The sequence below is a fragment of the Urocitellus parryii genome, chromosome 3 (assembly GCF_045843805.1).
Source record: "Urocitellus parryii isolate mUroPar1 chromosome 3, mUroPar1.hap1, whole genome shotgun sequence".
Classification (NCBI taxonomy): Eukaryota; Metazoa; Chordata; class Mammalia; order Rodentia; family Sciuridae; genus Urocitellus; species Urocitellus parryii.
Window position 1 is genome coordinate 127,849,443 of NC_135533.1, and position 20,374 is coordinate 127,869,816.

A 20,374-nucleotide genomic window follows, 5' to 3' on the forward strand; every position below is an offset into this window, starting at 1 on the left:
GGTGTTCCTACCTTGTGACTCACTCTGTACTCATTTCCCAGTCACCACCACCCCCCTCACCCTCTGGAGGCACAGTTTGTCACCCGCTATTTTCTGCACATTTCCACCAGAGGATTGAATGAACTCACCTTCATCATCAAGGACTTGGACTGTGCCTTTGTTGGAGACACCAAGGATGGTTCATTCACATCCCTCTCTCTTTCCTTCCACCCTTCAGCTTCCAGGGAGAGCAGATTTGGTCAGACCTTCCCTGGATATAAGCATTCTCATCCATATTATGCATTAGCTTCGCTGAGTTGCTCTTTCTTCTTCTGGAGAGGATTTTAAGCATTTTCATTTAAGCGCTTTGTGTCTGAGGGCTTTGAACTTGTCTTCTGGTTTTCACATTCATCTTCAAAGGTGAGCCGACAACCACGTTCCAAAAGAAAGCTTGGACCCTCTTTCTGGTTGTGCTTTGAGATGGCCTCTTGTAGCCTCAGATAAAGAGGTGGGCCTGACTAGATGTTAACTCCTGCTGCTAAACTTACAGCGTAGGACACGTTCAAAGAGCTGGCTTCCATGGATGCCTGTGGGCTTTGGGCATCAGGCTGAGCTGGCCATGAGTTTGATCATTTTCTTTCACTCAAGTAGAAAACCTCTGGCCAGTGCTCTTCCTGGCCTCTGCTGGGTGGACCATATACTGACCAAGTCATTGCTTGCCTCTCTCTCCCAGCACATCAGAGTGACCTGGGCCTTGGCTGCTGTCTCCAGGCAAGGTCACCAAAGACCTGCTAAGTTTCTCAGGAAAGGTTGGAAGGGATGGGATTGGTGGTCAGCACTAAGGGATCCTGCAGCTTGGCCTCTGGCTGCAGGTTACTTGCTGGGACCTCCACAGGTCACCGCTAACCTAACGGAGGGTTCTGCCTGGAACAAAAAAAGCACCTGGCAGCCAGGGGTGGGTATCACTGCAGGTGGAATAAGCATGGCCAGATGAGCAGGTGCTGCCTGGCCTTCTGTGGTCAAGGTGGACGTAGATGATGGGGACATGCAGCACGTGGAGAGGACTTGATGAGGACACTGAAGTCAGGGGTGGCCAGCCAGGAGTCCAGCTGACATGGTTTCCCCCTGGCAAGTCAAGAGGAGCCAAGCCAGTCCTTCCCCGCTGCACATCCTCAGTTATCACCTGGCCAAGCCCAGGTGGGTGCTCTGCAGGAGGGGGCACATGCCTGCAGCAGGGGGGACTTTGCCCTCCTCTCCTGGCCCAGATTCTCATTTCTGCCTACAAAGGCTGTTTAAGTAAGTGTTCCTCCCACAAGAGCCTCCCCTGATTTTATTAGGGAGGAAGGTGGGGGGGGGGGAGTCTGGTCACAGTCAAGGATTTTTACCAAGGGTGTTTGTTTTGTTTTTGGTTGATAACTATTTTCCCACCCAACCTACACCCATGCACCCCTGTCCTGGTCAAGATGGGGAACACTTCCAGATGTGCATCTCTGAGCGGGGCACTCACATGCTTGGTGTGGGACTGTGCCTTCACCTCTGCCTTCAGAAGCTCATCCCACTCAACCCTCTCGGGACAATAGTAGAACCCAGCTCTAGGGCCACAGAGATTTTTCTCCAGCGGAACTCCCCAAGCACATGTACAACACGTCACAGGCCAAGAGCTCCTCCCAAGGTCATCTGGAACCTGGAATCCTTTTCTATCTCCCAAGCCACTGGGCTCCTGGACAACTATCTCAACCATCTCTTACCAAGGGAGTTGAGGATCAAGAAAATTCAAGAGTGCCATAGTCACTTAGCAGCGACCACGAGGGAAGAGTAGGGGCTGCACATGGTCAGATCTTGTCCGACTACTTGCTTTTTCAAGATCGAGTGGCATTGTACATGGGCATGCACACAATGTAGCTTATGGAAATCCAACTGATGTATAGTGAAGGTTCCAGCTTTGATAGATGGAGGGAAGCATCTTTCACAAATCAAAGATCTACTAAAAGAAACAGACATCCATTCCGGATGGCACCTGCTCGCTGTCCACAGATGAGGCTGTGGTGGGCAGGGTGAGGGCCTTAGCATTCTTCTTGCTGACATGTCTTTCCAGATAAGCCGTAATTACTGTCTTTGGCTGTCCTAGGTCTGGAGAAACTGAACACACCAAGTTCAGGAACCAGGAGGATGAGACAGACAGAGGTAGTGTGCCAGGTGCCCTTCCACGCCTGTGATTCCTCATGTTTAAGCCAAGTGGAAGGGGAAGGACGTGGTGGCTGAAAAGGACAAGCCCAGCTGACCCTCCTTCCCAGGGGCATTGCTGCCATCAGGTGGGTCCTCGCTCCTCACACTCTGTTGGCAGCTGTGATCATGGCTTGCAGGTGAACAGAAACCAAGCCCTCTGAAGCAGCAGGGTACGCTGACTCCAGGCTGCCCATCTGGGAGGAATATGAATCTGATGCCCAGCATTGCCCCATGGCCAAATGGTTCTGAAGTTACTCAGACAACTTCTCCCCACAACTGCAACTTTTATTCTAGAGAAGTAACTATTAGAAGAAAACCTTTAGGTGGGCTATATTTAGCAGAGTTTATTTGAGCAAGGTTGGTCAGGCTGCATTATGGACCCACAACAGAAGAGAGGCAAGAATTGTTTAACTGGCCTCAGCCTGTGCTCTCCCTCGCTCTGACCAGTGGCTACTGGGACCCACCAGCTCCTGCTGCTGCAGTTGGGTGAGATGCCAGTGTTTGAAGAGTCGAGCTCTAGGGAGACTTCAGCTGGTCGGCCCCCAAGTCAGGTTGCAGTTTGTTCTTTAAAGACTCGAGTGTGGAAGCATCCTCAGGCCAAATTTAGTTTAATATACAGAAAACAGAGTCCTAAAGCTGACTCAGTTCTGTGCCTTACATCATGCCCTGAACTGTCACATGGTGGTGAGGACACAGCCATTTATTAATGACTCCATAGAGATTTAGGAGACCAAAGTGAGCATCAAAGGGGGCCCACACCAGAGCCATGCAGCTGCTGAGGTCAAACTCAGACCCTTTCTAGGGAGATGAGTTATTTTTTTTTTTTTCTTCATGGTGCTGGGACTGAACCCAGGGCCTTGCAAATGATAGGCAAGTGCTCAGTCACCAAGGCACATCCCCAGCTCCCTTTATACTATAATAATATTGTTCGTGTTATTCTATATATATCTTAAATATTTACATACATAATTCACAAAAATAATGGAAAAACCACACTACGTTGTAACACCCACATCCGCAGCATCCGCGCTCACTGTGTGGCACAGAAGAGCAAGTGTTGCGAGGTCAGCTTCTGGCCTCCCACTGGAGTCCCCTCCTCCGGGCTGAGGGCGCCCTCGGCTGTTTTATTGTCATTATCATTCCTTTTTCTGCTCTTCAGCCCCTGGTGCAGAGCTCCCTGGTAATTACTAACCTGTCTGTCATATTTTTCTGTCCATAGAAATGCCGACCTCATCCAACTGCTTTGAAGTTCAATTTTAATTTAGATGCAAACTACTCCCACAGTACCCATGGTCTAAACGGAACCTGGGCAGACTGTAGTTAGAAAGGGCCGAGGTTTTCCATCTGATTAGAATGTCATTGTCTTTCCTCCAGCAGACAGCCAGGGAGCCTTAAGGATGTCCGACATTTCCATCTCTTCCTCCCTGTCACCTGTCCCCGGAGACACTTGTCCATCACACAGCGTTCCTCACATTTATTTGTGTGTGTTTTATATTTAAATGTCGATGAGCAACAGCGCCCAAACAAAGCCAAGGCACTTAAAGGCATACTTAGAGAAATAAATAGATATGCATATGTGTTTATAATTATGTGTGTGCACGGAGAATAGATGAATTATGTCTCCACATGTGTTTAAGTCCCAAGACAACCTACTCTCTCGTAAGGGACTGGGTGACTAGAACTTTCTCGGTTCTATAGAAACCCAGGAGGGCAGCGTTGGACTTGCCATTGAGGCTGATAGGAGACAGGTATTAACTTTAATTGAAAGGGATGTGGAACAGGCTTAGTCAAGCAGGAATCAACACTTCCTCCTTTTTTGTGAGTCAAGCCTGGCCTCCTGCAGGTGCTGGTCACTGAGAACCCATGGCCCAGAGTCACCTGGGTTCCAGTGGGATGTCCAGCAATCATGGGGATGAGCCACAAGCCACAGGGGCACTTCATTCTGATGGAAATTCGAGATTTGAGGAAATTGCTCTCCTGGGATGAAAATCAAGTTGGGAGGCAACAAGTATCAACTTCCTTTTCAGAGCCCCGTGGAGAGGGCAGTTAGCAGAGCCACGTGTGGTGACATAAGCTATTTCTGTCTTGGGGGATTGTTCCAAGTGGATTCCCTCAAGATGCGGGTGCCCAAGGCTTCCTTTAGGTGCTGAGCTGTTCCTGTGTTTCTGCCCTTGCGTCTGAGAAGTCCTGAGACATGGCACAGAGTTCCACCAACACCTCAGTGGGGGCAGTTTTCAGGGCAGCATTGGAGCCGGTTTTGACAACGAGGGTGGGCAGGAGTCTCCCAGCCCTGGCTCCTCCTGAAGGGTTCCTGCCTCTGCAGCTGCCTTCTGACCCCTTCTAGGGCCTGCACTAGGTGAAGCCCCCAAGGGCTGAAGACAGACAGGAGGGACCTGCAGGGGCTGTGCTCCAGGCCCACATGGCTTCAAAGGCAGATGCTTTAAGAAAACACTAAAGGGAGCTGGAGAGCTTGGGAAGACCTGCCAGGAGCGCACAGCTGGTGTTCCCCTGTGCCCCGGTGCATCTCCAGGAAAGGGCTCCCCATGTTCAGCCTCAAGGAGGACATTTGTATTCAAAGGAAAAATCAAAAAGAATAAACGAGAGCATTTGGGAACCGCTTTGAACTTTAAAAGAAGGGTGTGAGTCAGCAAGTCAGCGGAGGCTCTGTTTCCTCCACAGAGCCAACTGGGCTCTGGCTCAGATAGGAAGCCCTCTGAAAGGAGTGGGTATGGGCAAGGAAGTAGCACTGGAGTGGTCTCCATGAGAACACCTGGGGATGCAGTTGTGAATGCTCTCAGGGGGCGCCCTCCCCCTCCCTTGCTCTGCAACTTGACTAGCTCAGCACTTGCCACCATGAGATTGCTGAGACAAAGCCGCCCAGATCCTACCAAAGTTAAAATGCCCCATCGGTCCAGGCCATATCAGACTCCTACAGGCAGGAGCATCGACTCCAACCTTTGGCTTCTCTCTCTGCACCTCCCCAACCCTGGTCTGGCTGCCAGGGTGTCCCAGGTGGGCTGCCAGGGAGATGGGCAGGAAGGACAGCCAGGGCGGGCACTGCACACCACTCAGGCTGGCTCCCTTTCCTGGATGAGCTCCCTTCCTTGGCCTGGGGGCCCTGCCAGGTTTCCGGCTCCCGTTTCTCTGCAGGCTGCCCAGCTGACTAATGAGACCTGCTCGGACCAGTGAGTTCATCCAGGGATCTGACTTGGGACTAGGAGGCAACAAAGGCCTGTGTGTAGGGAGGTCCCAAGCCACTGTGAGTGCAGAGGGCTGGATGTTTGCACCCCTGGGTGCCCGTGTTGGAGGCCCCAGGGGTGGGGCCTTGGTGGGGGTGCAGAACCACAGAAATGGGATGGGTGCCCTTCTGAAAGGGACCTCAGAGAACTCTCTCGCCACCTTCCTACAGTGTAGGGACTCAGAAGAGGGCCCTCATCAGACCCCAACCATGCTGGCACCTGACCTTAGACCTCTGGCCTCCAGGACTGTGAGGGATAAACTGATGTCTGTTGTTTATAAGCCACACAGTCTACCAAACGTTGTCCTGGCCACCCAAGATGACTATAATAGTGAGTTTCCTAAATATTGGGGGCTTTTGTCCACATCTGACTTAATAATATTGCCACTGCTCCCTAGCTTGGGACTACTCTGTGCATTTTCTTTATAGAATCACCTGAATTCTGAACCTTCATTTACTGGCTCATATAAAGAGAATAATGATAGAAAATGAGTCTTTGGATTTCAGTTTCAAGAAGGCTCCCTGTCTAGCCAAGGGATGGTGGATGGGACCTGGGTGTCTCACAGCTCTATTAAAGTCTTTTCACACATGTTTCCGTGCAAGTCACGGGTGTGGGGATGAGCTGGCAGGTTCCCTTCTTCGTTCCTGAGAAATAGGCTCACTGGCTGTGAGCGAGAACCTGGAGCAGGAAGGGTGTCCTGGAATCCTTTCTGTGGAGACCAGATCTCACACCCCACCATGTCGGCTGGCACACTTGGATTCACTGAGGCTCCACCTGTAACAGGGCCGCTGTGCTGGCTTCTGAAGGGCAGTGGAGGTGATCTCTGGACCCAGGGGACTTGGATAAAGCCCACCCAGCTTGTGTCCCAGCTTCTCTGCTCCCTGCTCACTCCTGTACATCTCCCCCACCCATCCCTTCTCCGCAGAGCAGGTGGGTGGCATCTTAAAGCATAAGTTTCATCCTAATATGTCCCCTCCAAGCCACTCATCACCAGCCCCTGCATGATGGCGTGAACCCACTCAGGAAGTGTGCAGGTCTCAGAGGGTCCTGGCTGCCTGCCCCGGTGGAGGAGCTGCTGAGTCCTCTATGGGCAGGGTTCAACATACGCAGAGTGTGTAGAAGCTAAGGAGGCTATGTGTCCCTGTGACCAGGTGTGAGCAGGCTTAGAGCAGCCAAGTAGCTTACTGTTCAACAGGGACAGTTTCAGGAACAGAACTGTTGCTGCTAATCGATAGGCCAAGACTGCCCTGGGCAGATGGGCATATGACCAACCTGCCCACACAGGACAGAGTGCTAGCCTGGAGCCTTTGTGAGGACAGTCCAGGGGAGCCCCTGGGGCACAATGGGACCCCAACGGTAAAAGTCTAGGAGGGGTGGCCGACAGATGGATGGGAAATGGACAGGGCTTCAGAAAGGGACAGAAGTGAAATGAACTTCTCTGGATCTGTGCAGGTCTCATTAATTAACATGACAGCTTTTGATGATTTTTGGTGATAAAAACATGAGCCCTTGGCCTTTATGTGTGTGTGGGGAATGTGTGTGTGTGTGGAGAGAGAGAGAGAGAGAGAGAGAAAGAGAGAGAGAGACTGACTCACTCTGACTCTACAGCCCTACATCTATCCTGGTGTTAAACCCTCCTGGCATTTCATGTTACAATCTCCTACTACTATTTCCTTAGAGGTGTTATTCTAGATGTACCTTGTCACCTACTTAAATAGTTCAAATGCAGCCAGCAGAAAATGCATAATTTTGACAGAGGCACAGATTCGAGCCCTGCGGCTGGCTGTGTTTGCTGTGGAATGATTTGAGCTCCTGACTCACCCACACGAGGTACTGGGACTTGCTGGAATATCAGCACTGCTGAGCGGATATTTAAATTGCCCCCCCCCAAAAAAAAATACCTAGTAGCTAAGCAGTCTTTTAAATTGACCTCATGGACATATCCCCTGGGGCCTCAGATGTTTCTAAATGGAGGAAATGAGGTGATTGGATGGGAGGGGTGCCCTGGGTTAGGTGGTGGCTCAGTGGACCTGGAGGCCCATCTCTGCACAGCAGCAGGTGGGTATCTGAAGATGGGGAGGGCTGGGGTCTGGTTTGGAGACAGTCTACAGAAGATGGGTTAATGAAGATCTTAGTCGAAGGCTGTGTGGCTGATTCGATGCTTCTTACTTGAGGGGCCCTATAGATTGTTGACCTGATCATTTTGACACGTACAGTGACAATGTCACATGGCTAAGCATGGTGTATGGATACGATTTGTGTGCGATGGACTTCCTGCAATGGCTTTGTGACTTCAGATGACAACTGTTATAAATTTTAGGTTGTTTTCACTTATTACTATTCACTGATTGCTCTTTCAGTTTAGAGTAAAACTTAGAGTGAATCAAAGCTCTCATCTAGCAGCCTTTATCCCTTCACAGACCCACATCCCAAGCATTCCATTTGGGAAGGTAAGTCTCACGTAGCACCTTTGCTCATTAGCTGATTCTTTCATTGTGGTGAGATGACTTCAGCCCTGATCTACCCTCCTGACACCACCTCAAGGCCACCACACGTATTGCTAACTGCTGTCATAGTGTGGAGCTGGTCCCAGCTTGCTCATCTTGTGTAACTGAAACTCTACACCTGCTGGACAGCAACTGTCTGTCCACCCTGCCCCAGCCCTGGAGCCACAGGCCCACCCTCCTTGTCTAGGAACCCTTGAGATGTCCCATGTGAGTGGACAGTATTTGCCCCTCTGTGACTGGCTTATCAGCATAATGACCTCTAAGTCCATTCATGGTGTTGCTTATGGTAGGACTTCCTTCTTTCTTAGGATGAGTAAAATTCCATTGTATATATTAGTTTTTTTTCAGGGTGGAAAGTGTCATTATTGTAAGAGATAATCTTTCCTTCAACATGTTTTTATTTTTAATTGACCCATAATAATTGTATATACTGTGGGTTCATACCATATGCCCAGTATGTAATGGTCAGATCAGGGCATTCAGCATGTCCATCTCCTCAAAATTTATCATTTATTTCTGTTGGGAAGCTTTGACCTCTCCCCTCCTTTCCCCTGACCTCCAGTACTGGCCTCCTCGATGTCCCTTGCAGAGCATGGTACCACCTCCCAGCCTCGGCAGGAAGGCCATACATCTTTCTGCATGAATGTATTCTTCTATTTGCATTTACTCAGAAAGTTCTGTTGGCAGTCTTTACTCAATAATTTCAAATATTTATCTGCTGAAATCCTGCTCTGTCTGATATTTTATCTACTTACCTTCCTCATGCTCAAGGTCTAAAAACCTAGGACACAGGAAAGATGGAGTAGCAGAGTTCACAGAGGGGCTCCTGCCCGCTCCTGGGAGCAGCTTGGGGAGCTTCCCTCTCAAACCTGCACATGTATGAAGGTGCCGGTCATTGTGGATCTGGAGAACCAAGACAGCAAACTCCCGACTGAAATATCAAATGCTTTACTCAGTCGAAGAACAAGATAGAATATTCTAGCAGATGTGGCATCTGGGGTCATTTTAATCTCCCCTCCCCAGACTGGAGAAAAAGGTTAGTTTTACTGGAGTGAGGGAGTGAGAGGGGCCATCACTGAGAGCACAGGCTTTTATTATTGTGAGTGCTCCAAGCTCTGTCCAGGTGGGGACCACCCACCATTAGCAGGAGGAAGAGCCAGAGCTAACTGGGCACCTGACAGCCATTTTCCATTCCAGGAGCACCACAGATCACCTGCACCAGTGTCTGCCCTCAGCTGTGTGTCTTCCTGCCACCCAGGAGGACTGTCCATCACACAATGCTTCACAGACCACAGCAATTCTCAACTGCAGAGGGCTTGGCATCCCAGGGAGCACTTATAATGTGTGAGGACATTTCTAGTTGTCACAACAAATGGAAGGTGTCCTGATATTCAGTATCTGGGAACCAAGGGGTGCTGGACATCCTGGACAGGATGGGCATTTCCATAAAGTAGAGATCCTTCCCTCCACCATATTAAAGGTGCCCAGGGGAAGCCCACAGACCTGAGCCTGTCTGTCCCAGGATAGAGCCCACCAACGTCTGACAGTCACTGGCAGACCATGTACTCACTTCCCGTGGCCCAGCATGGAAGCCCTTTTCTCTGCCATGGAGAGCAGAGCCTTGCTCAGGGCATTTGAGTGACCAACCAAGCTGCACAATGGCACAATTCTCTGTCTTTCAGGCTCAGTCTTTGCCATCACTCATTTTCCTTCCATAATTCAGAGCTTACTTTCTCCAGCGGCTGAGTCTGTGCTTTTCAACAAATGCACTTAATTAGCGTGCTGCCTCGGGTATGGAACTTACAATCGCTTAACACAATGGTCAGTTGAATTTTGCTCATTTTACTTTGGCTAGTTGTGATGTGGGTGACTGAGTGCGTCTCTTCTTGTCCCCTGTGAGGGATCTGCAGGGCTTCTCCTGTCTCATGCTGTACCACGTGGGACCCAATAGCAGTCAGGTAAGCCTGGCATGCGGGCTGTTGTGGGGACATTTATAATCAATATCGGCCAGCCTGGTTATTTCATCCAGTAATGACTCCTCATTATTTCTGTGGTTGGTGGGTAAAGCCTCGGCTGGCAGTAAAGAGACCTATAGTCTGTCACCCTCCTGAGCTGTGCTGACTTGGGAACAGCACAAAGCCTCTCCGCCCTCACTTTGCCCAGCCACACAGTGGGGGCACTGCAGCCTGTCCCAGCCAGGTGGTGACTGATATCTGTTTCTCGAAGGCTGGAGGGGACGTACTCCCTCCCAAACTGAAGTGGAGGCTACTGGCACTGTCATGATCATTGCCTGAAATAGCAACAGGGTCTCCTGGGGAGCCCTGACCTCGCATCTTCAGGACCTTGCCTGGGTGGCTGGGACTCCTGATTTCCAGCTTATGAAGTGGATGGAGTGGTGTGGGTGCCAGATCTCTGGGGCCTGAGCTGCAAGGTGCCTATCCCTCAGGGTGTAGGGCTCATGCAGGCTTCTGATGTCAGCAGAAGTGGCACTCATGCTCGGGTGTACAGCAGGTAAGGGTCAAGGCTGGGCTGGTGCTCCTGTTTCAGCATTTGGTTATAGCAAGGCTCTTTATTTATTTATTTATTTATTTGGAATAGGGGATTCAACTCAGGGACACTCAGGCACTGAGCCACATCTTGAACCGTATTTTGTATTTTTTTTTAGAGACAGGGTCTCACTGAGTTTCCTAGCACCTTCCTGTTGCTGAGGCTGGCTTTGAACTGGAAATCCTCCTGTCTCAGCCTCCTGAGCCACTGGGATGACAGGTGTGTGCCACCGCATCCAGTCTTCATGTTTGATGATAGCAAGGCTCCTTGTCCCAAAGCTGTGGCCACCCTTGCTGCAGCACAATGTTCTGCTAGGGCTGGATTTCACTGTGACACAGTTGGCTTTTAATACCACAGTGATTAGACTTGAAATCAGGATAGCCATCACCCAGCATAATAGGCTAGTGTCCTGAAACAGTGACACTAAAGGCTTCTGGTCCCATATAGGTCAGCCTCCGAGTGAGCAGACGGTTCTTATTTCATCACTGGCCTGAAGGTGCTGTCATTAAGGTGAGCGCTCTGCTCTGATCCACTGCCCTACCCACTTATTTCCTGATCTCACAAATGTTCCTAGAAACGATCTACTGGAGGAGGTGAGCCCTTCACGTGAGATCAATGCAGCTCCTGAAAAATAACATAGAAACGTTTTGTCTCTGCTGGGTTTCCACTGTGCTAAAAGATATATATCTTTTTAATGTATGAAGGCAGGGAATTCAGAGATGCTTTTTTCCCACTTGGAAATTTTGTGATTATTGGAGAGAATCATAGTCAACGTAGTTTATTTTATTTTGGGGGGGACAAGTTCAAATCATCTCTAATTTTTTCACCAATGCTTTTCTATCTGGTAAGTTCCGAGGAGGTGTTGGTGTTTATATTTTTATTTTTTGCCATGCACAAACCGTGTTGAGACAATTTGGGTTCCACACAAGTTCAGGTGGATAGATGTTTTCAGTGACTTTCTAGACTCCTGGGGTTGCGTGCAGTGGGAGCCAGCTGGACCCGAAGAGGAGGCTGGACCTGGAGCTGGAGCCCCAGGATGTGGCCTAAAGAACCCTCTGTCATTTGTAGACAGGGCCAAGGAGCTTCAGGGCTCAAACTCTCTAGAAAAACGTTGTGCAGAGTGAGTATCAAGCCGGGGTGCCCTTCCAACCTCCCTTTGTTCTTGCCGGGTCTTTCTGGGTCTGTAACAACCTGGCCTCATGCTTCTTTTGGTCCAGAAACTGCTTGAGAGCATCTTCCTCCCAGGGTCCCGCTCCATCACCCTCGGGTTTTAAGTGGGAGGCTTGGTTATCATGCCACATACAGGGGGGAGAGCTGAGGCACAGGTGGAGCCTCTGGCCTAAGCACTCACAGTTGGGGGCTGGGGAGGCAGAGCTGGGTACAAGCCTGGTGTCATGGATGTCACCACCTCTGGTGCTGCCTCTGGACACAGCTGCCAGATCCCAGAACAGCTTCTGTGTGGTCCCTTGGAGTCACAGACTCTGGCTTAGAGCTCCACCAAGAAAGCTCTGACTGTTCCCAGGGGGCAGGTTTGTGTCCCTGAGGGAGGGACAAGCAAGAGTGGGCGGGGCCCAGGCAGAGCCAGAGCTCCCACTGGGAGGACCATGGGCTCTTCATTCCAGGGGCAGTTTGCAAAGTATTCCACCTGGCCAAAGGCGGCCGCCTGAACTCACTGAATTTTGCTTCTTCAGAAAGGTGGAAAATGATAACGATCATAGATACATCTTAGAAAATAGATACAATGTTCCAGACATACTTGTACCTCCCCACACACAAAAAGTAGATGTATTTTGCATGTAACATGTATGTAGCGTCCTCCCACACAAGTGAAACAGACACGTAGAGAGTTCACACCCGCAGTCCTCGGAGCATCCCTGTGGGTGTTGCTCTCATCCCCCTCTCAGAGGTCACTTAGACACAGAGGGTGGAGCAATTTGCAGATTCCTGGTAATCCCTTGCAGGTGGAGACAGATTCAAATCCAGGAGCTGGCCCCTGTGTGACCACCTGCAGCACTGCCTCCCTTCCCAGGCTCTGAGCCCCTTTGTCATTCAAAGGGGCTCAGAGAGTAAAATCTCCCCATTAGCCTCTTGGACACACCCTCCCAGGCACTTGCACCCCCTCTACTTTTAAATTTTCTGGTTAGTACATTCAGAAATCTCCTTTTAATTACTCTTCCCGTGGATTGTTGAGAGCCACAGCCAAAGGGGCCCCAGCAAACTTCCAGCTGCCAGCAAACTTCCAGCTGCCGGCTGATGATTGGCTCACAGTGGCCCCAGCAACATCTAGCTGATTGGCTCCTCTGCGGTGATGTTCATTGGGCTGTTTCCCTGCCCTTCAAGCTGCCAGCTGATGATTGGCTCACAGTGGCTCCAGCAACATCTAGCTGATTGGCTCCTCTGCGGTCATGTTCATTGGGCTGTTTCCCTGCCCTTCAGACTACGGAACTGCTCATTGGGGGACTTCTTTGGCTCCGCCCACGCGACCTAGCCAATCGGCCTCAAGAGCAGGAGGATTGTGGGAGGTGATGGTTGGTGTGTGGGAGAGGCGTGTGGAAGCCGGTGGTGGCAGTTGGGCTCTGAGGGTTTTTCCTGAGGAGCTGTTTTGTTTGGCGTTTGTAGTTTTAAAAATAAAGTTTGTTTCTTTTGATAAGTGGCTCCTGAATTGTGCCTAGCCAGGCTGCGGCATTTGGTGGCTCGCACAGGGAGCGACTGAGGGTAAGTAAACTGCTCGCCCCTGAGGGCAGGGCGAGAGGATGGGTAGCCATTCTAAGTTTACTCTTTTGTTTGCTTCATTTTTGTTTTAAGTTGCCTGTCCCTGGAGATGAGTGAGACAGAAGAAAAACCGCTCACATCTGAGGAAAAACTATTTGCGTCTGAGGAACAGATAGGGAGAAAGGAAGGATGGACATTTCAGTCCCTGGAGATGAGTGAGACGGAAGAAAAACCGCTCACATTTGAGGAAAAACTATTTACGTCTGAGGAACAGATATGGAGAAAGGACGGATGCACATGTCAGGAGGATAGAAAGGCTATAATGAAATTTTGTTGTTCCATTTTTATTGGATTCTGTCTCGGTTTGGTTTGGTGTTATCTTGCTGGGTTGTATTATAGTAGAAATACGGGATCAGCAATTAGTAAAAAACAAACCGAAAGAGTGTTAAGTAAATTGTTAGACGAAGGAGGCATCTCAGTAAAATCAAGAATACTCAGGGCATACGTGGATACAATACAAAAATATAGCCCATGGCTTTTTAAGGAGGAGTTGTTAGATATATCACAATGGAACCATCATGGTGAAGATTTAAAAAGAATAGAAAAGTACAACCCAGGGACTCTGCCAGTTGGCACATTGACATTGTGGGCGAACGTATCTGGTTTGCTTAGTCCAAAGCCTTCAGTTCAGACAAAGGTAGAGGAAGGAAGTTTAGAGCAGCAAAAGCCATCAGGGAAAAAGTTACAACAGGAGACTGTTAATAACATCTTTCTATTAGAGAGTGAAAGTCTCCAACCAACAGCACCACCTCCATATGCTAGGAGGCTCCCAACCCCCGCAGTTGATAGTTGGGATCCTGAGACAGGATCTCAAGTATGCCCTGTATTTGAGGTAGGAGGGCAGCGAATTCACCAGGGTTTATTTTACAAAACAGTGAAGGAGCTAAAAGAGGCTGTAACAACCTATGGTCCTCAAGCACCCTTCACTGTAAGCTTGATCGAATCCATTACCAACTTAAACATGACGCCAGCAGATTGGGCTAATATGTGTAAAGCTGTGCTAACTGGAGGACAATACCTGTTATGGAAGGTTGCAAATGAGGAATTTTGCAAGGAGACGGCTATGGGAAATGCAGCAGCTGGTTATCCTCAGAGAAATCTAGATATGTTGTTAGGAAAGGGACCTTATGAGGATCGGCAGCAACAACTTGCATATGATCCTGGTGTATACGCACAAATTGCTGTAGATGCACTTAAGGCATGGAAGACTTTACAAGGACATGGAGGTTTACAAGGTCAATTATCTAAGATAATACAAGGAGCTAATGAACCTTATGCTGAATTTGTAGATAGGCTTATTCAAACAGCTACCAGAGTTTTTGGGAATACAGAACAAGCAATGCCATTAATAAAACAACTGGCTTATGACCAAGCGAATCGTTGGTGCAGAGATATCATTAGACCATGGAAACAGGAAGATTTAAACAAATATATTAAATTGTGTAGAGACATTAATGAACAAGAGCAAGTCATGGCAGCTGCAGTAAAACAGGCTTTAGATGCCAGAGACATTAATGAACAAGGGCAAATTGTGGCAGCTGCAGTAAAACAGGCTTTAGATGCCAGAGATATTAATGAACAAGGGCAAATTGTGGCAGCTGCAGTAAAACAGGCTTTAGATGCCAGAGACATTAATGAACAAGGGCAAATTGTGGCAGCTGCAGTAAAACAGGCTTTAGATGCCGGGCCAAGAACATGCTACAATTGTCAACAAGCAGGACATTTTAAAAGGAATTGCCCCATAGGAGGAGGGTTTAACAATACTAGGTATCAAAGGAATAGAATACCGGGTATTTGCCCACGATGCCGTAGAGGGAGACATTGGGCTAATGAATGCCGTTCTCAAACCACCATAGAGGGTACTCCATTATCAAAAAACGAGCAAGGACAAGGTTTTTATCCACAATATCGTGGACAAAGGCATCGGGCTCCGTTGCCAAAAAACGGACAGGGGGCCCCAATGCTCCGGGGCCCCAAACCACAAATATACGGAGCTCTGGAGGAACCCAGCAACCCCAGCAACCCCATCAGGGTAGTGCCCAGGGCATCAGATCCCTCGTCAGACAGACTAGAGGGAGCGCAGGGTTGGACATCTGCGCCTCCGCCAAATCAGTACTAACTCCAGAGATGGGAGTTCAAATCATTCCCACAGGGGTGAAAGGACCTCTTCCCAAAGGAACAGTAGGCTTATTATTGGGACGCAGCTCTTCTACTCTAAAAGGACTTTTGATAAGTCCTGGGGTAATTGATCCCGATTATGAAGGTGAAATAAAAATTATAGCCAGTTCTCCAAAAGGTATATCAGTAATTTCACCAGGAGATAGAATAGCACAGTTACTAATAATACCATGCCTACATGATAAATTTTCCAGTCATGCTGTAGAAAGAGGTTCCAAGGGATTAGGCTCCACAGGTGTAGATTGGGCTATGCTTTCTTTAAATTTAGATTCTCGCCCCATGCTAAAACTAAATATTCAAGGACATGAATTTAATGGGTTAATGGATACAGGTGCAGACCTTAGCATTATCTCTCGTCAAGAATGGCCAAAACATTGGCCATTACAACAAGCCACTCAAACGCTTCGAGGCCTAGGAGTGGCGAATAATCCCGATAAAAGTGCAATGGTATTAGATTGGAAGGATCCTGAAGGATGTGAAGGAACTATACAACCATATGTATTGGATCATCTTCCTGTAAATTTATGGGGACGAGATGTCTTAGATCAATTAGGTTTAACATTAACAAATAATATCAATCAAAATGCACCCACTATTATGGCTAGACAAGGTTTTAGGAAAGGAAAAAGATTAGAAAAACAAGAACAAGGTATAGCAGCACCAATACAAATAAATCAAGGAACAGACAGACATGGGTTGGGTTTTCACAAAGGGCCACTGAGACAATAAAAATTACCTGGAAATCAGAAAGACCAGTATGGGTTCCTCAGTGGCCCTTGACTAAAGAAAAGATACAAGTAGCCCATGATCTGGTCAAACAACAATTAGTGGAAGGACATATACAACCTTCTGTATCTCCCCATAATACTCCCATTTTTGTCATCAAAAAGAAATCTGGTAAATGGAGATTATTGCAAGATTTAAGAGCCATTAATAATGAAATGGTCATTATGGGACCTGCTCAATCGGAGATTCCTCAGTTGTCTGCTTTGCCAAAAACTTGGTATGTTTTAGTTATAGATATTAAAGATTGTTTTTTTTCAATTCCAATTCATCCTGAGGATAGTCCACATTTTGCATTTACTATCCCTGCACTAAATCATGAAGGTCCTGATCAGAGATATGAATGGAAAGTACTCCCTCAAGGGATGGCTAACAGCCCAACTATGTGTCAAATTTATGTTAACAAAGTAATCCAGCCACTTAGAAATCAAAATTCTGAGCTACAAATATTTCACTATATGGATGACATATTATTAGCACACAAAGCTAAAAACACATTGCTAGAATGTTATGCCACACTTACAAACTTATTAAAAAATTATAATCTAGAGATAGCAATAGATAAAGTACAATTAAATTTTCCAATTAATTATTTGGGAGTTCTATTATCCTCAACCATGGTCCGTCCACCAAAAATTCAAATACGAGTAGATCAACTCAAATCACTTAATGACTTTCAAAAGTTATTAGGAGACATAAATTGGATAAGGCCTTATCTAGGTATTCCAACAGGAGAATTGGGACCTTTGTTTGATATCCTAAAAGGTCCATCAGATCCAAATTCACCCCGAATGTTGACGCCTGAAGCAAGAAAGGCATTAAAAATCATTGAAACATATATGGAAAATATGCATTTGGATAGAATTGATATAAGTTTGCCTTTATTATTTATTGTACTATCAACAAAAAATATTCCTACAGGAGTATTTTGGCAAGAAGGTCCATTATTATGGATACATTTATCTTATTCTCCTAACACTATTCTTACTAGGTATCCTGAGGCTGTAGGACAATTAATACTCAAAGGAATAAAAACAGCAAAGGCAGTGTTTGGAATTTCTCCTAATAAAATTATTACTCCATATACTATGAATCAAATTGATGAATTAGCTAATGAGTTAAATACTTGGGCAATAATCATGTGCAAATCTAATGTTTCATTTGATAACCACTTACCATCTAATCCTTTATTGTCTTTTTGGTCATTGCATCCTGAAATTTTTCCAAAAATGACAAGAAAAACACCTATCATGAATGCTCCAAATATATTCACTGATGGGTCAAATAATGGTACAGCAGCAATAGTTACACCTGATCGAACTTTTACATTTTTAGTACCCAAACAATCAGCTCAAAAGGTAGAGCTTAATGCAGTATTACAAACTTTTGTGATGTTTAAAGATTCTGTATTTAATTTATTTTCTGATAGTCAGTATATCGTTAATGCTATAGTATCCCTTGAAGATGCTGGTAGGATTTCCCCTTCTTCTACTGTTTTTTCTTTGTTTTCCACTATACAAAGTTTAATCTGGGACAGAAAAGATCCATTCTTTATAGGACATATCAGGGCACATACAAGATTGCCTGGAGCCCTTAGTTTGGGCAATGATTTAGCAGATAAAACTACACATGACGTACATATTTTCTCTATACTAGAAGAAGCTATAAATTTTCATAAAAGGTTCCATGTCAATGCTAATACTTTACAAAAGCGTTTTAAAATAACTAAGGAGCAAGCTAGACAAATAATAAAACAATGTCAAAATTGTGTGACCTTTTTACCACAAGTTAATCTTGGAGTCAATCCTAGAGGATTGATACCTAACCATATTTGGCAGATGGACGTCACACACTTGCCAGAATTTGGAAAATTAAAATATTTGCATGTTACAGTTGATACTTCTTCTGGATTTTTGATGGGCTCCCTTCATGCCGGAGAAAAAAACTAAAGATGTTATAGCTCATTGCTTACAAAATTTTGCCCCTGTGGGCATTCCAAAACAGTTAAAAACAGATAATGCCCCTGGTTATACGTCTACTTCTTTTAAACAATTTTGTTCATCATTTGGCATTACCCATATAACAGGAATCCCATACAATCCACAGGGACAAGGCATAGTTGAAAGAGCTCATCAAACTATTAAAATGTACTTATTAAAGCAAAAAGACGGAATTGGGAAGGGGTATATATTCCCCAAAGATAAACTTAAAATAACCCTTTTTACTCTAAACTTTTTAAATTTGGATTCATCAGGACTTAGTGCTGCAGAAAGGCATATGTGTCCAAAAAATGTACATAAGCCCAAGGTACTTTGGAAAGATATTCTAACAGGACAATGGAAAGGTCCTGACCCAGTAATTGTCTGGAGTCGGGGGTCTGTTTGTGTGTTTCCACAGGAAGAACAGCAGCCGATTTGGATTCCAGAGAGATTAACCAAGGTCCTGACCCAGTGATTGTCTGGAGTCGGGGGCCTGTTTATATGTTTCCACAGGAAGAACAGCATCCGATTTGGATTCCGGAGAGATTAACTAAAATCCTGACCCAGTGATTGTCTGGAGTTGGGGGTCTGTTTGTGTGTTTCCACAGGGAGAACAGCAGCCAATTTGGATTCCAGAGAGATTAACTAAAGCGAATTCTACAGACCAAAAAGAAGATGATTTGGCTCAAATCAATAATAGCTGATATCCAAAACTCCAATTTGGCTATCCTTACATCTGCGACAGAACCAGGATGCTTTTTTCAATATCTGTTTTATTATTGCCCTTTCCCATATCATGAAGTTCTATTTTGTTTTTTGAGCTCATACAGACCTAGGTTAATGTTTTGCTGATCAGTTCTATTTGTTTTCTTTTTTGACTATTGAGTTTTTAAACATTGCAATGGAGATTTCACCTGTAAAAAGTTATAAGGCCTTTACTATTATGTTATGTGTTGTATGTATTATATTATGTGTGCACACTTGTGTTTTGTGTTATATGTTTGAATGTACATATGTCCATATATCATATATGATTGAGCGCTCATAAAAAAAAAATGGATCCAAAAATTTTTTTTATTCACGTGATTTAAATGGTTTAATTTAAATTGGGTAAATAACTGTTAAGAATTATTTTAATATGTAAACAAAAAAGAAGGTTAACAGATCTGTTTGTTTACTTTCACCTATTCTTTTCATTATATTTAATAATTCTTTTCAAAATAATGTAAATTGTTAAGAAAATTGTTTTCTTTTAGTGCCTTCTAGAATGTTACAGTGGATATTAATATCCTCCATTATGTTTGGTAAATGACATTCATCCAGCCTACAAAAGACCCACTGCATCTACCTTGCTGTTCATTAAAACTTCCGTAAAGATGTCTAACAGCCCCCATTCACTTTTCATAACGTGGATGAAGAGCACTGAAACTCCCAGAAGAGAGGGAGTGAGGAATCCATGATAGCACCAGGTTTACACAAAAGGCCTGAGAGCCAATACCCCTGTTCCCCCCAGTGAGACCGCCTCCCAGTGTTAGGAAGCTCTCCATGACATGGGCACTGAGCCCCCTGCTGGCTGCTCTGAGTCCTGTCCCTGCTGTGACCAGGGATCCTGCACTGTCCCTGCTGGACTGAAGTAATAAGACCCACGGATACGTAGATGGAGATGTGGTCAGAGCGGTTGTTTTGAACACCGCTCATGAAGGCACCCACAGATGTGCTTTAGCTCCAGGCCTGTGTTAGGACCGTGGGTATTGGGAATCAGTCTGAACACTGAGACTTTTCCCTTCTAGCCCCTGTCCTCAAGACAGGCTTCACTGAGGCAGGACCAGGCCTCAAAACCCCTGTAAACTGTGCAGCCCACATAGACACCTTGGTCTGTCAGAGTCAAGGGGGCAGAGGGACGCTGCTCTAGCCCTCTGCAGAGGCTCTGTGCAGAGATGGAGCTTTAGGAGCGTGATTATCAGGCAAATAGAAAGAAGAGAGCAGGGCTCTGGGCCTCATTGTTGTGCTTCAAAAGTTGGAAGGGTCTTGCAAGTTGATTTTGTCATTGCTCCAACCACACGGCAGTTCCCTAGCAAGACCCACACTTCTGGGGCTGTGGCACGCAGGTGGCTGAGCATTGTGAATGTCAGACCGTTTCTGTAACTAGAATGGAGGAGAATAC